Below are 13,106 nucleotides of genomic sequence, written 5' to 3'. Positions count from 1 at the left end.
GATAGAAGAAAGAGAGAGAGAGAGAAAATAATTAAAAAAAGGAAAAGAAGAAGAAGAAGAAGAAGCGAAGAAAAGCTGAAAAAAAAATCGATTTATCGGAGCTTTCTTCTGTTGAATTCTTTCGACGAGAAGATCCTTTGTAACGATGCTCGACTTGCCTCCAGACAAATTGGAAATGACGATTACAGAATGTGCAATGATAATAATTTTATTATATAAAAATAATATATTAAAAATTGACACGTAGAGAGAGAGAAAGAGTATGGATTTTAAATTACTTATTTAGGATTTCAAAATGAAATCCCTTATTGTTAGATACATTCGTCTTGTTTTCCGAGTATAAAAATATATTTTCCTATTATAAATATTTTGCACAAAGTGAACTGTACAAGCTAGATTTGTTACATATATATGAGTCGTTTATCTTACATTATGTTGAATGGACTTCGGTTCCTTCAAATTTGATAACAAATCTGGTTGTTAATTTTGAAAGTGACCTAATTCCATTAGAAGTAGAGATTTTGGTGTGGTAGAAATGGCATTAAAAAAAAAAATAATTTACCGTTTGTCCCCCGAGATTATTACAATATTATCAAAATGTGTCGGAAAGGTAATAACTTTATTGTACATGAAATGAGACAAGAAGATTTTGTATGAACAAAATTATTAGAAGATGCAATTTTTAAAAGGGTCAAGAATTCTAACGGAGAACCAATAAACTGGTTAAAAATATGTTGGATGCGTTTTGTCAAAAATGAATAAGATTTTCTATAAGACATCAATGAATGAGAACGAAAATTTGAAAGTCCTGAATTTAATACCACGTCGGGGTAGACCAAGAAAGTTCGACAATATTGTATTGACACCACTGTATAAAAATATAAGACAAATTACAACCGCAAAATTCAAGGACATAATTGACTTATTACGATATATACCACCGGAACATCACGATTTCTTTAAATCCCTTTCGCATACACAAAATGTAGATGAGTAGAAAATTGTTTTGTAATTTATGTTTGTAAAAAATATTTTGAATCGCATAATTTATGTTTTTAAAGTGTTATAAAGATATGTAAAATAAAATAAGTATTGTTTTTTCGCAATATGAAGCATCTTAAATTATGTTGAATGTTCTTCGGTTCCTTCAAATTTTCTAACGAATCTGTTTGTTAATTTTGAAAGTGGCCTAACTCCATTCTTGGTAAGAAAACGCATATTATTCGCTTAATAATTGCCATTATTTTAATAGGAACTGTAAATTGAATACCTTTAGATACACTTAAGCAACATAACTCATTGTTATTCTTTACGTATATTTTGAATTGCATTGAAACGCAAACCTTTAAATATCTCAATTTAAGGTTATATGGAGTTAGGCCACTTTCAAAATAAACGGCTCATATATACGTGACTGAACGTATTCGTGCAGGAAATTTAAGAAAAATGAATAATAACAATGAGGAATAATTAAAAGGAAAGAAAAAAACAAGAAAATATATATACACCTACAATCACACACACACATCCCTGCTGTGAATAATTACATTTGACAGGAATCAATAAAAAAAAAAGGAAGGAAATAAAAGAAGAGCGTGAAAATTTGTGCTATTTCTCTCATCTCGAAGAGAGAGATAGAGAAAAGAAAATGTAGATTTCTGTCGCCCCGATCGTCGTGAATAATAATGAAACGAATGGGATGCTAAAAAAGAAAACAAAAATGAAAAAGGGAATGGAAGATGCGAGAGGTGGTTCGATATTTTGTTAACGAGAGACAGCAATGTGCAACGGGCCGAGCCAATAATTTCAATCTGCTGATTGGAGGAGGGAGATCAAGCACATAGATACACGGTGTGTGTACTCATATCACGTGGTATCTCATATCAGGTAAAGAAGAGAGAGAGAGAGAGAGGACCCGAAACGTGAAAAGGGTCGTCGCATGCATCGCGTTCGCGAATACACGAGGAGCATGTTTCATGCGAATAGTATGATCATCGTAGTCGTCGGGGCAATGGGCCACCACCTCTTCAACCAAACCACCCTCTACAAACGATACGAGGAGGAAAGGAAAAAAAAAAGAGGAAGAGGAAGGGTGGTGTGGGTATTTTAGCTTCTCGAATGTATGTACTGTGACATAACGCGCAAATACGTCAACTCGAGGACTCTGAATTATCGGCCCTTTCGATTCCACCACTCCGAATCTCTCCCCCTTCGTACTTCTCTTCTTCTTCTTCTTCTATTTTCGACTAATTCGTTGGGAAACGTAGATGATAACGAGAAGAAGTAAAAAAGAGGTGTGGTGGATGACGATGCAGCACCCTCTTTTGCAATTCGAATTCGAAATTCAATGTATTTTTTTCTAATCCTATTGATTTATACATTCATTTCTTTTTTTATTTTTTACCTTTTTCTTTAAACCTTAGAATGCTATGGACGCATATATATGCGCTTATCAATTTTTCTTTCTACCTATCACCACCTTGTCTCGAAATTATTGTACTTTTTGAAGTTATACTTCTTTTGGCGCGTTGGGGAAAATGTAATGGGGAGTGATTTTGTTCCGAGCGTCTGGAAAAACGACACCGTGAAGTTTGTCGGTATTTACGACGCGCGACAAAGCGATTTCAAGTAAACGGCGTGAAGTTGTCTTCTTTTCTTCTTCCCCTTTTTTTCTCAAGCGGGTCACCCATCCAAATACTAATCGTACTCAGCGCTGCTTTACTTAAATGATCGAACGGGAACCAATGCTATCACAGCGCCATGGCTGTTGACGCGTCAAGTAATTCGATTTATTTCTCTTATATTTAGTGTGGACTGATATCTATATTTGATATTTTCTTTTCTTTTTTTTTATTCTTTCTATATATATATAATAATTATTATTTTTTTTTTAAGTTATTTCTTTTCTTTGAAGTATTTTTGAAGTTATTATTGAGGTTATTGAGGTTATGTTCGTTTTGGTACGGTTCTTACGTGCGTACATAAGTACACACACCAGTTTTTTTGGATAACGATTTTTTCTTAAGAATAATTCTATCATTTGAAACAAAATATCTCTCGAGAGATCTTTTTTTAATGATCAGCTTATTTTTTTGTATACTTCATTATCGTATAATTATATATTGTTTCACTTTTCTCTATATCTCTCTCAATCTTCCGAATTTATATTACATTATATCTATATAAGATATTAAATTAATAATCTTCTGAATAGTTATATAATCGTGAATTCAGTTTTTGCAACTTCACCCTCGTACAATTAGGTTACTTTTTTCTTTGAAGTTATTTTTGAGGTTATTGAGGTTATGTTCGTTTTGGTACGGCAAAGAAGTATACTTCTTACGTGCGTACATAAGTATACACACACCAGTTTTTTTGTTCGTTTATTTTTATCGAAATAATGGAAATATCTCTTGAAATATATATCGAAATCCGGAAGTAAATGGTCTCGAAGTTTGGTATCTTCTTGAATATAAAACGACGAAATCGTTTCAATGGTGCGAAAAGCTATAAGAAAAGGGCTAGGGGCTCATTAACGTATCAACTTGGGAAATCGGTATTATCGTTATCATCTCCTTCGGTTCTTGCCGTAATCAGAGCAATGGCGGCAACGTCCTCGTCCTCGTCCTCGTCCTCGTCCTTGTCCTCGTAGTCATAGTCGTCTCGGGATTACCAAATCCGCGCGTCATTAGCTGCAAAATTCGTATTCCCCTTGAGATAAAGAAAGAGATATATATACATATATATATAGTGTATGTATATAAAGTACAAACGATGAGACTGCGAGAATTGGAATCGAAAAATTTATTTTCAAGACATAAATATATAAATATATAAGATTGTGCATATTTTATTATTATGCGCGAGTATATATTAAGATAATCATTATATAATTCTTTTTTCAAAGAATTATATTGAGTAAATAATTTAAAATTAAATAATAATTGAGTAATAATTAAAAATTTAAAGAATTATATTGAGTAAATAATTTTAAAAAAAGAACAAAATATTATAAAATTTCATCCTTTTATCTTCAGTCAGAGTAACTTTTTTCTCATTCAATGTTAACAACTTTGTTCTGGCACACAATATAATGCATTATATTATATATATACATAGTGTATGTATATAAAGTACAAACGATGAGACTGCGAGAATTGGAATCGAAAAATTTATTTTCAAGACGTAAAATATATAAATATATAAGATTGCATATTTTATTATTATGTGCGAGTATATATTAAGATAGTCATTATATGATTTTTTTTTTCAAAGAATTATATTGAGTACGCATCCTTCGGGGTTCACTTGGAAATAATTTAAAAAAAGAGAAAAAAAATATTATAAAATTTCATCCTTTTATCTTCAGTCAGAGTAACTTTTTTCTCGCTCAATGTTAACTTAGTTCTGGCACACAATATAATGTATTATATTATATATATATATTATTTTTTCATTTGTATATAAAAGAAATATTCTTAGGAAAAGTTTTAACGAGCCGCGTTAGAGATATCCATTTTGTATAAAAGTGGTGTCGTCTCTGTTTCGTTGAGGGGTAGGTTAACAGCAGCAGCAGAAGCAGCAGCAGCATCGTTCGTTCTCGCCATTAAATCCACACAGGATGTCCGCTCGAAGTTCTCGTCCCGTCAGGATGGGATAATCAAAGCGGTTGGGTCATCGGGAAATCCCTGGAGAAAGGAAGAAAAAGGGGAAGGAAGAGAAAGAGAGAGAAAATATCGCACGGTCGTGTAAATAGAAAAGGATGATGGGAGGGTGTCTTCGTCGAGGGTGGTGGTGGTGGTGGTGGTGGGTCCATGAAAAAGCAGCTTTATTCTCTCTCTTCCTGAACATGCTTGGTTATTTTTTTGAGAGAAGCGGGATAAAAAAAATAAAGAGGATGGAAGAGGGAGAGAGAAAGAAAAAAATCCAAAAGAAAGAAAGAAAGAAATAGGATATGGCGAAAGAGAGAAGAAACACGTGTATGGGGCGCATATGGGGGACTGCTGGAGGAAAACGGTAACCTTGACCCTCTACGTCGTTGTCTGCGACCCGCTTTTCTCTATCCTACCCACGGAAAATGGGTTCGTATATTATTCCGAAAGAGATGCGAGAGAGAAAAGGGAGCTGGTGGGGTAGCATTTATAAAGCTGCCTTCAGGATTCTACTTCATTCCAACGGGAGAGAAATGATTAACTAATTGATTAACTAACTGGGTCTTGTAAGATAATGAGAAAGAGAATATTCATATTATATAAGGAAGATAATATCGGTCAGCTGATTTGGTTTGATTTTTGTTGTTTGTTGAAATTGTTAAGTTACGGTACTCTCAACAACAACAAAAACTGGTGTGTGTACTTATGTACGCACGTAAGAAGTTACACTTCTTTGCCGTACCAAAACGAACATAACCTCAATAACCTCAAAAATAACTTCAAAAAAAACTTCAAAGAAAAAAATAACTTAATTGTACGAGGGTGAAGTTGCAAAAACTGAGTTCACGATTATATAATTATTCAGAAGATTATTAATTTAATATCTTATATAGATATAATGCAATAAATTCGGAAGATTGAGAGAGATATAGAGAAAAATGAAACAATATATAATTATACGATAATGAAGTATACAAAAAATAAGCTGACCATTAAAAAAAAGATCTCTCGAGAGATATTTTGTTTCAAATGATAGAATTATTCTTAAGAAAAAATCGTTATCCGAAAAAACTGGTGTGTGTACTTATGTCCGCACGTAAGAATCGTACCAAAACGAACATAACCTCAATAACCTCAAAAAAACATCAAAAAATAACTTAATTGTACGAGGGTGAAGTTGCAAAAACTGAGTTCACGATTATATAACTATTCGGAAGATTATTAATTTAATATCTTATATAGATATAATATAATATAAATTCGGAAGATTGAGAGAGATATAGAGAAAAATGAAACAATATATAATTATACAATAATGAAGTATACAAAAAATAAGCTGACCATTAAAAAAAAAAGATCTCTCGAGAGTTATTTTGTTTCAAATGATAGAATTATTCTTAAGAAAAAATCGTTATCCGAAAAAACTGGTGTGTGTACTTATGTACGCACGTAAGAACCGTACCAAGACGAACATAACCTCAATAACCTCAAAAATAACTTCAAAAAAAAACTTCAAAGAAAAAAAATAACTTAAAGAAAAAATAATTATTATATATAATATAAGAGAGAATAAAAAAAAGAACAAGAAAATATCAAAATATAGATATCAGTCCACACTAAATATAGAGAGATATATCGAATTACTTGACGCGTCAACAGCCATGGCGCGGTTACAGCATTAGTTCTCGCTTCGATCATTTAAGTAAAGCAGCGCTGCGTACGATTAGTATTTGGATGGGTGTCCCGCTTGAGAAAAAAAGGGGAAGAAGAAAAGAAGACAACTTCATGCCGTATACTTGAAATCGCTTTGTTGCGCGTCGTAAATACCGACAAACTTCATGGTGTCGTTTTTTCCAAACATTCTAACAAAATCACTCCCCATACATTTTCCCCAACGCGCCAAAAGAAGTATAACCTCAAAAAAAAAACTATCCCCTATCGATGTTACTACTTCCTAGAATTAATTCTACTTTTCCTTGCAATAAATGCACACCTATGCGGAGTATGAAGTTACGAGAAGAGAGTATATCTTTTTGGTCATAAACGATCCGACAAAAGTTTTCCCGAGGACGGAACGAACGCGTCGGAGCATGAACAAAAATAGTGTCTGTCTCTCTCTCTCTCTCTGTAAAATCTTTCCATCGATGGGAGAGAAAGAAAATGATGAAAAATAAGGTCGACCTTGTTCTCCTCCTCGTAGATTATAACTCCCTTCCTTCCTACTTCTTTTCACTTAGTCGATGGAAAGAGCTATTAGTACGAAATTAAAAATCTCTCACTCTTGCAATTATTATGATAGTGAATGAGAGAGAAAGAGAAAGAGAGAGAGAAAGGTATTCTCGTTTCCTCCTCTCCTTCTATTATTCCGGAATTTTTATCTTATTTGAAATGTATCCACGTACTATACACCACCCTATCTCGCCATTTTCTTCTCATATTCGCTGTCTCATTCTAACAAAAATATTTCGTTTTTCTTTTGCTTACAGAAACTAACTGGCAGTAAGAAGAAAAAAAAGGGACAAAGAAGATAAAGAAACGACTCGGGAAGAACCGACATGGGGATCCAAAGATTAAAAGCAGTCACGGGAGAGGTCATGTGACACCACGTTTGAAAAATCGGAAAATCCATCGAATTCTTCGAAACGGTGGTGAGGGGGCGGGGCCTCTTTTGTTACGAACAATTTCTCGACTATTAGAATATTTTTCTTTCTTCTCTCTTGCACTTTACCGAACGAGAAAACGCAGTAAACTTTGTTAACAACGAGGACGACACGCGGATTCGTTCGTCTCGTAAATCGTAAGGCTATCTAGCTGTGCAGTAATTCCTAGGAAAAAAAAAAGAGAGAGAGATAGTAGAGGGGTAGTAGGGGGAGGTGGAGGTGGTAGTAGTAATAGTAGTAGTAGTAGTAAGAGTTTTAGCGAGACAAACGTGTACGCGAGAATTCTTAAGGACGGGTTCCACACTTTACGGGCGTGTTCGTCCCACTCTATCCTCCGGTAATGGAGAATTCCCGTCCTTCTTTCTCCCTCACACCCCCTCACACCCTCTCATCTCTCACCCTTCTCTTCCTCTCTTCGTTGAAGGAATTAATTGGTGCTAACGCCAGGACCACCAACCCCTTGCCCTTTTGCCTCTGATATCGGCCTTCTCCACCCTTCTCTCTTCACCCCATCTCTCTCTCTCTCTCTCTTTCGCTCATTTCATAGTCGAGGCGTTGGTAACAACTCCGACGAGCTTTTCGTTGACTTTTACCTCGGTGTGAGATGTTTTAGCTTCTACGCAGAGAGTTCTTCTTCTACTTCTTCTACTTCTTCTTTTTCTTTTTCTTCTTCTGACTCTACGAAATTGTCTTATACATTTTTCTCCCATCCTCTCTTTTCTTTCTCTCTCTATCCATCTATCTCCTCCCTCCCTCCCTCCCTTCCTTCCTTCGCCGAGGGAAACCTCTCTTTACTCTTGGAGAATAAAGATTGCCAAGTTTCTTCTTCGTCATATTTTAGTTTGTGGAAAAAGGATCGATGAAAGAGAACCTTCCAAACCTTTCCTTTCCTTTCCTTGCCTGCCTACCTACCTGCCTACTTCCTTTTCTTTCTCTTCTTACATTAGAGAAATAAGTTCGATTTTTTTGTTATACCTATCGTGTATATAATATTAGGCTGAGAAGCAAAAGTTTTTGAGTGTTTTTTAAATTAATATTTCACAATAAACGTGCAAACTTTTGATCCACGTTCTAATATAAGAAATTTATTTAACTTTCGGTTAGTTAAATTAATTCGAACGAGATAATTAAGAAAAATATTAGCAGGATATATTTTTTATAATAAAGATAAGGGGTCGTTTTTAGTTATTAAACCGAAGAGCAACATATTTTACAACACTTACAACGTTTCCTCTCAATAATTACGAGTGAAGAAGAAGAAGAAGAAGTGTGTGGAAGGACGAAAGAAAGGACCGGCAGGATTGGGGCGGGTCGGGGGTCAGGTAGGTTAGGGTAGTAGTATGGAGAGGTAAGGGTAAGAATAAAATAAAATGTAAGGGAAGAGGAAAGAAGAACGACGAAGGGTCCGTGAAATTCCTCTGCCGTTAAAGTCCAGCACTCTTCTTCTTCTTCTTCTTCTCCCTTTTCTTTATATTCGTGTCCCGTTTCTCGTTTGTTTGCCCCCTCTCTCTTTCTATACACATTTCTTTTCTTACTTGTCCTTCCAACAGGAGATGAACCAGAAAGCAGAGTTAAGGGCATATATATATATATATATAAGAAGGAAGCATAAGCTCGTACGAAAAAGATGAAAAGAGAAAAGAAGAGGCTTTTGCCGAAGGGGAGGGCTGAAGAACAGAGAATAAAAAAAAAAAGACCGTTAGGAAGAAAAAAGAAGCATAATGCAAAAAGGGAGACACGTAGGAGAATTCAAAGATGGCGCGTAGATGGCGCGCGAGTCGCGCGTGGTGGTGCTGCTGCTCTTGGTGGTGGTGGTGGTGGGGGGAGGTTACAAACTAACACCCCCACCATGTAGCACACGGCGCAGAAAACTCTCGTTGAAGCTGAGCAAACGCGAAGCAAGAGTCAGTCGCGCGCCGAACATCGTACGTATAACTATTTTTTTTTTCTCTTTCTTTCTTTTCCTTGCAAATTAATTTTTCCATCTACTTTCTACCTCTCGCACGCTCTCCTCTCATGTGCACTTTCTTTTCTATCTCTTTCTCTTACTCTCCTTATTTCAGTGATTCTTTCGATAATACATCTCCGGGATCGTCACGATATAATAATTCCGTTCTCTTTTTGTGCGTTGTGCGCGGTGTTGTTGTTCCTCTTGTGCGATCGAGCGCGTAAATGAGAAATTTCTTTTCTAATAAGAATATATTAGATTTTTTTTCCTTTACCCTATATAATAATTCCTATAACCCTATATTCCATTTTTTTCAATCTTCTTATTCCCATCATCGGGAAATAAATGATATACATTATTTTTGTGCTTACGTAATCGCGATAAAATAGTAGTCTTAACTTCAAATGGGAATTTATATATAACTTTTTTTTTAATCTACTTATCAATTATATAGTCGATTTTATTTCTCTATTCGGTAAGTAATTTCGTTTAATAAGAGAATCTCCGATGAAAATCTTTCTTATTTTATCTTTTCTTATTTTTTTTTTTTTTTTTTTATTCTGTTTCATATCGGTTGTGTAATCATTTCAATGAGAAAAGATAAGAACAGAGGTTTCTAGCTTAATATATAAATTGCGTTCGTTTGGTGCTGCTGCTAACTTTGTTTAAGAAAAAAAAAGAAAATCAAATAAAATAAAATCAAATCAAAGAAATTAGAATAAAGAAAAATAGATGCTCGTCATTGGTGTATATTGTCGCGTATTTTCGGCGAGGAAGATCGATAGATGCCGGCTTCTCTTTCTATCTCTTTCTTTCTCTTATTTTCTTCATTTCTGTTTCTCTTTCTTTCTTTCTTTTTCTTTTTCTCTCTCCATCTTCGTTGCTTTCGTATTCGCGCGCGCACCATGTGACTGAAAAGTTGTTCGTAGGAAAATGTTCTCTCTCTCTCTCTCTCTTTGATTTCCATTGTTTCTCTTTCTTTCTCTCTTTCAAGAAGAATTTTCTTCTTTGAAACTTTGGAAATTCAGAGAAAATAATTGAAGATAATTATTTTCGTCTGCTATTGGACGTCGAATGGACGTTTGTTTTCTCCTCGTCATCATCATCATCATCATCATCATCATCATCATCATCATCGTTGTTAGATTTTTCTTACAAATGTGTGTCGAGTAGCCAGGTATATTTTATTTTCTATTAGTTTGTAAACGTGCAGTATAATTTTCTTTTTCTTTTTAAGATTGAACATTTCATAATTAGTGTTGATTATTTTTACTGTGTTAAAATTGATAAAAGAAACACACATACACATGTGTGTATATACTTTAAAGGATTGAAAAAGTGAAGAAAGAGAAACGGAAGAAGAAGACCATTTGAAACGGTGAGGTATAGAAAATTAAATGAAATTAAAGTTAATTTTTTATCTACACGACAAATTAACATAACATTTTAGATTAACTTTTCAAATGAAGCGATTAATTCGATTCATTTTTAACAAATTTAAAAAGAGTCTACTTTTCTTTATACAACAATATGCTCGTACTTATCTTTCATAGATCCTTAATCTATGAATTAAATTCAATGTAACGCACCAAAAAACCACGTCTTCTAATTCCTCTTCTTCCTCATCGGCGTTTGTTTCGGCTCGAATGTAAAAATAAAAAGAAAAGAGAACGAACGAACGCGTCTCAAGGCCAACACGCCTCGCGTATTTGCTTCCTTCATCTCTCTCTTTCTTTCTTACTCTCTTGTTCTTGGTCTATTCAATATCACTGTGTTCTCTTTTTATCCGGTCTCGTGCAACCATTCTCAGTGTTGAGTACCTCTCGACCATTTTATACGGAATTGATACGAATAATATAGGATATCTAATTTCTTATCTTTTTTTTATTATAACTTTTTTATTATATACGTTAAAAAAAAATTTCATGTGGTGTACATACGTGCACATATACATACACATACTTAACCTCAATTTTCTTTATAATAATTATATTTTTTTTTTTTTTATATAAATATAATTTATATTATAATTATTTATAATTTTTATTTTTATATTTTTATTTTATTTATAATTTTATATTAAATTATTTATAATTTTTTTTTATAATTATATTCTATATATACTTAACCTCAATTTTCTTTATAATAATTATATTTTTTTTTTTTTATATAAATATAATTTATATTATAATTATTTATAATTTTTTTATTTTCCTTATAGTATGTATAGTTTAATCTATTACATGCAATATGGTTTCTCTAATCAGATAAAAAGGAATTTGTAATCTTACACGTGGTTATTGTTCCTCCATATTTTATTCTTTTTCTTTTTTTTTTTTTAAGATTGTATGCCCTTCTTCCTCTCTTGCTTTCTCTATCTTTTTCCTGTTTCAAGTTTCAAGTTTTTTTTGTCTTCTTTGTATTTTAATTTCCTTTTTTTTTGTCACACTTCCAACATTAAAAACCGAAGGCTATAATAAACCGATGTCGAAATGAGATGATAAAACTTGGCCTAGTTTACGAAAGACGAGAATATGAGAGAGAAGATTATTATTCTTCAAGGATAAATCAACTTTTACGTTTAAATATCCAAAAAAAAAAAAAACAAAAAAATTGCATTTTAGTTTGCTATCGATAATAATAACAATAACAATAAGAAAAAGATGATGGTTGGTGGTGGTCTTCTTGTGTGTACCTTTTTCAGAACAGTGTTTCTCGAGACGAGAAGAAGAATTTCACGGTGAAAATCGTGAAGCAGGACGCGAATGGTACGGTTGAAAGAAGAAGAAGAAGAAGAAGACGAAGACGAAGGTGAAGGAGAGGGGAGGGGAGCAGAGGGGTGGTTTGAAACGCGGCTTTTCTCGAACGGTGGGTATAAATATAGTTTGGTCGATGATGGTGGTGGTGGTTGGTCGTCTCCCTCGCCTAACATTTCCTCGATGTATTGCCACGGAAATTGGCTCTCTCTGTGGAAGAAGAAGAAGTAAGATAAAAAGAGAGAGAGAGAGAGAGAAGATAAGGAAGGTTCGTATCGCGAATAAATATGTGTGTGTGTGTGTGTGATACACACGAGCCACCGCAAAACTCGTTCTTTTGAATTAGGAAAACACGTGTGATTGTTTCTCTCTTTTACGGAAATTGAGAAAAACATTTTACGTGTAATGTGTGTGTGTGTGTGTGTTTGTACGTGTATTTGAGAAAGAGGGAGAAAGACAGGTGGTAAAAGAAGGAAAGGGGTAGTAGTAGAGGTAGGGGGGGACACGTGAGTTATTCGTGCATGATTTCTTTTGGTACTTTTTTCAATGGTTTTACCTTTCCATTGCAAAGCAAAAGAATGTGCAGCAACAGCAGCAGCGTGGTGTGTTGTTCAAGGAAAAAGGGTAGAAGGATACAAAACGGTGTAGATGGTGGTTGCAGTAGTATTAGTGGTGGTAGAAAGTGGTGGTGGTGGTGGTGGCAACTTCTTGGCGGTTCCGAGAAGGAGATAAGCCGGTTACCAACCCCCTGACGAAACGTTTACTTCGGAAACATCGTTAGGAACCCACGTTCCTTTATATACTTTCGATGAGACTACACTTTCTTCTTATTCTTCTTCTTCCTTTTTTTTACTTTCATTATTTATTCATCCCCTTCTTTTTTGTTTATCGGATAACGCTTTTCATTATTTTCGATTATATTTTCTACTTGCTTTTAACTTTTATCTCGTACAAATAAATATGTGAATATCTAATTAATATCTATTTGTTAATATGATATATAATTACATAATTATATTTATTTAAAATATATAATTATATTTATTTCAAATTATATTTATTATATAATTATATTTATTTAAAATTATAT

The 13,106-nt window shown here is 33.9% G+C and overlaps 1 long non-coding RNA gene across 3 annotated transcripts in view; it reads left to right on the top strand.

The window, feature by feature from the left end:
- LOC122518841 overlaps positions 1-13,106 on the top strand; it is a 95,850-nt gene that overhangs the window by 78,978 nt on the left and 3,766 nt on the right. Inside the window, exons 4-6 of one of the 3 annotated variants that reach the window (XR_006304164.1) lie at positions 7,139-7,300; positions 8,863-9,237; positions 11,965-12,128. This is a non-coding gene — a long non-coding RNA (uncharacterized LOC122518841). Of the gene's footprint in view, positions 1-7,138; positions 7,301-8,564; positions 8,661-8,862; positions 9,238-11,964; positions 12,250-13,106 lie in introns of those variants that run through there. The other 2 variants (XR_006304163.1, XR_006304165.1) reach the window with 2 other exon arrangements.

Source organism: Polistes fuscatus, unplaced genomic scaffold, assembly GCF_010416935.1.
Source record: "Polistes fuscatus isolate 324 unplaced genomic scaffold, CU_Pfus_HIC Scaffold26, whole genome shotgun sequence".
Taxonomy (NCBI): domain Eukaryota; kingdom Metazoa; phylum Arthropoda; class Insecta; order Hymenoptera; family Vespidae; genus Polistes; species Polistes fuscatus.
The sequence above is the reverse complement of the archived record's forward strand: the minus strand, read 5'-3'. Positions and strand labels throughout refer to the sequence as shown.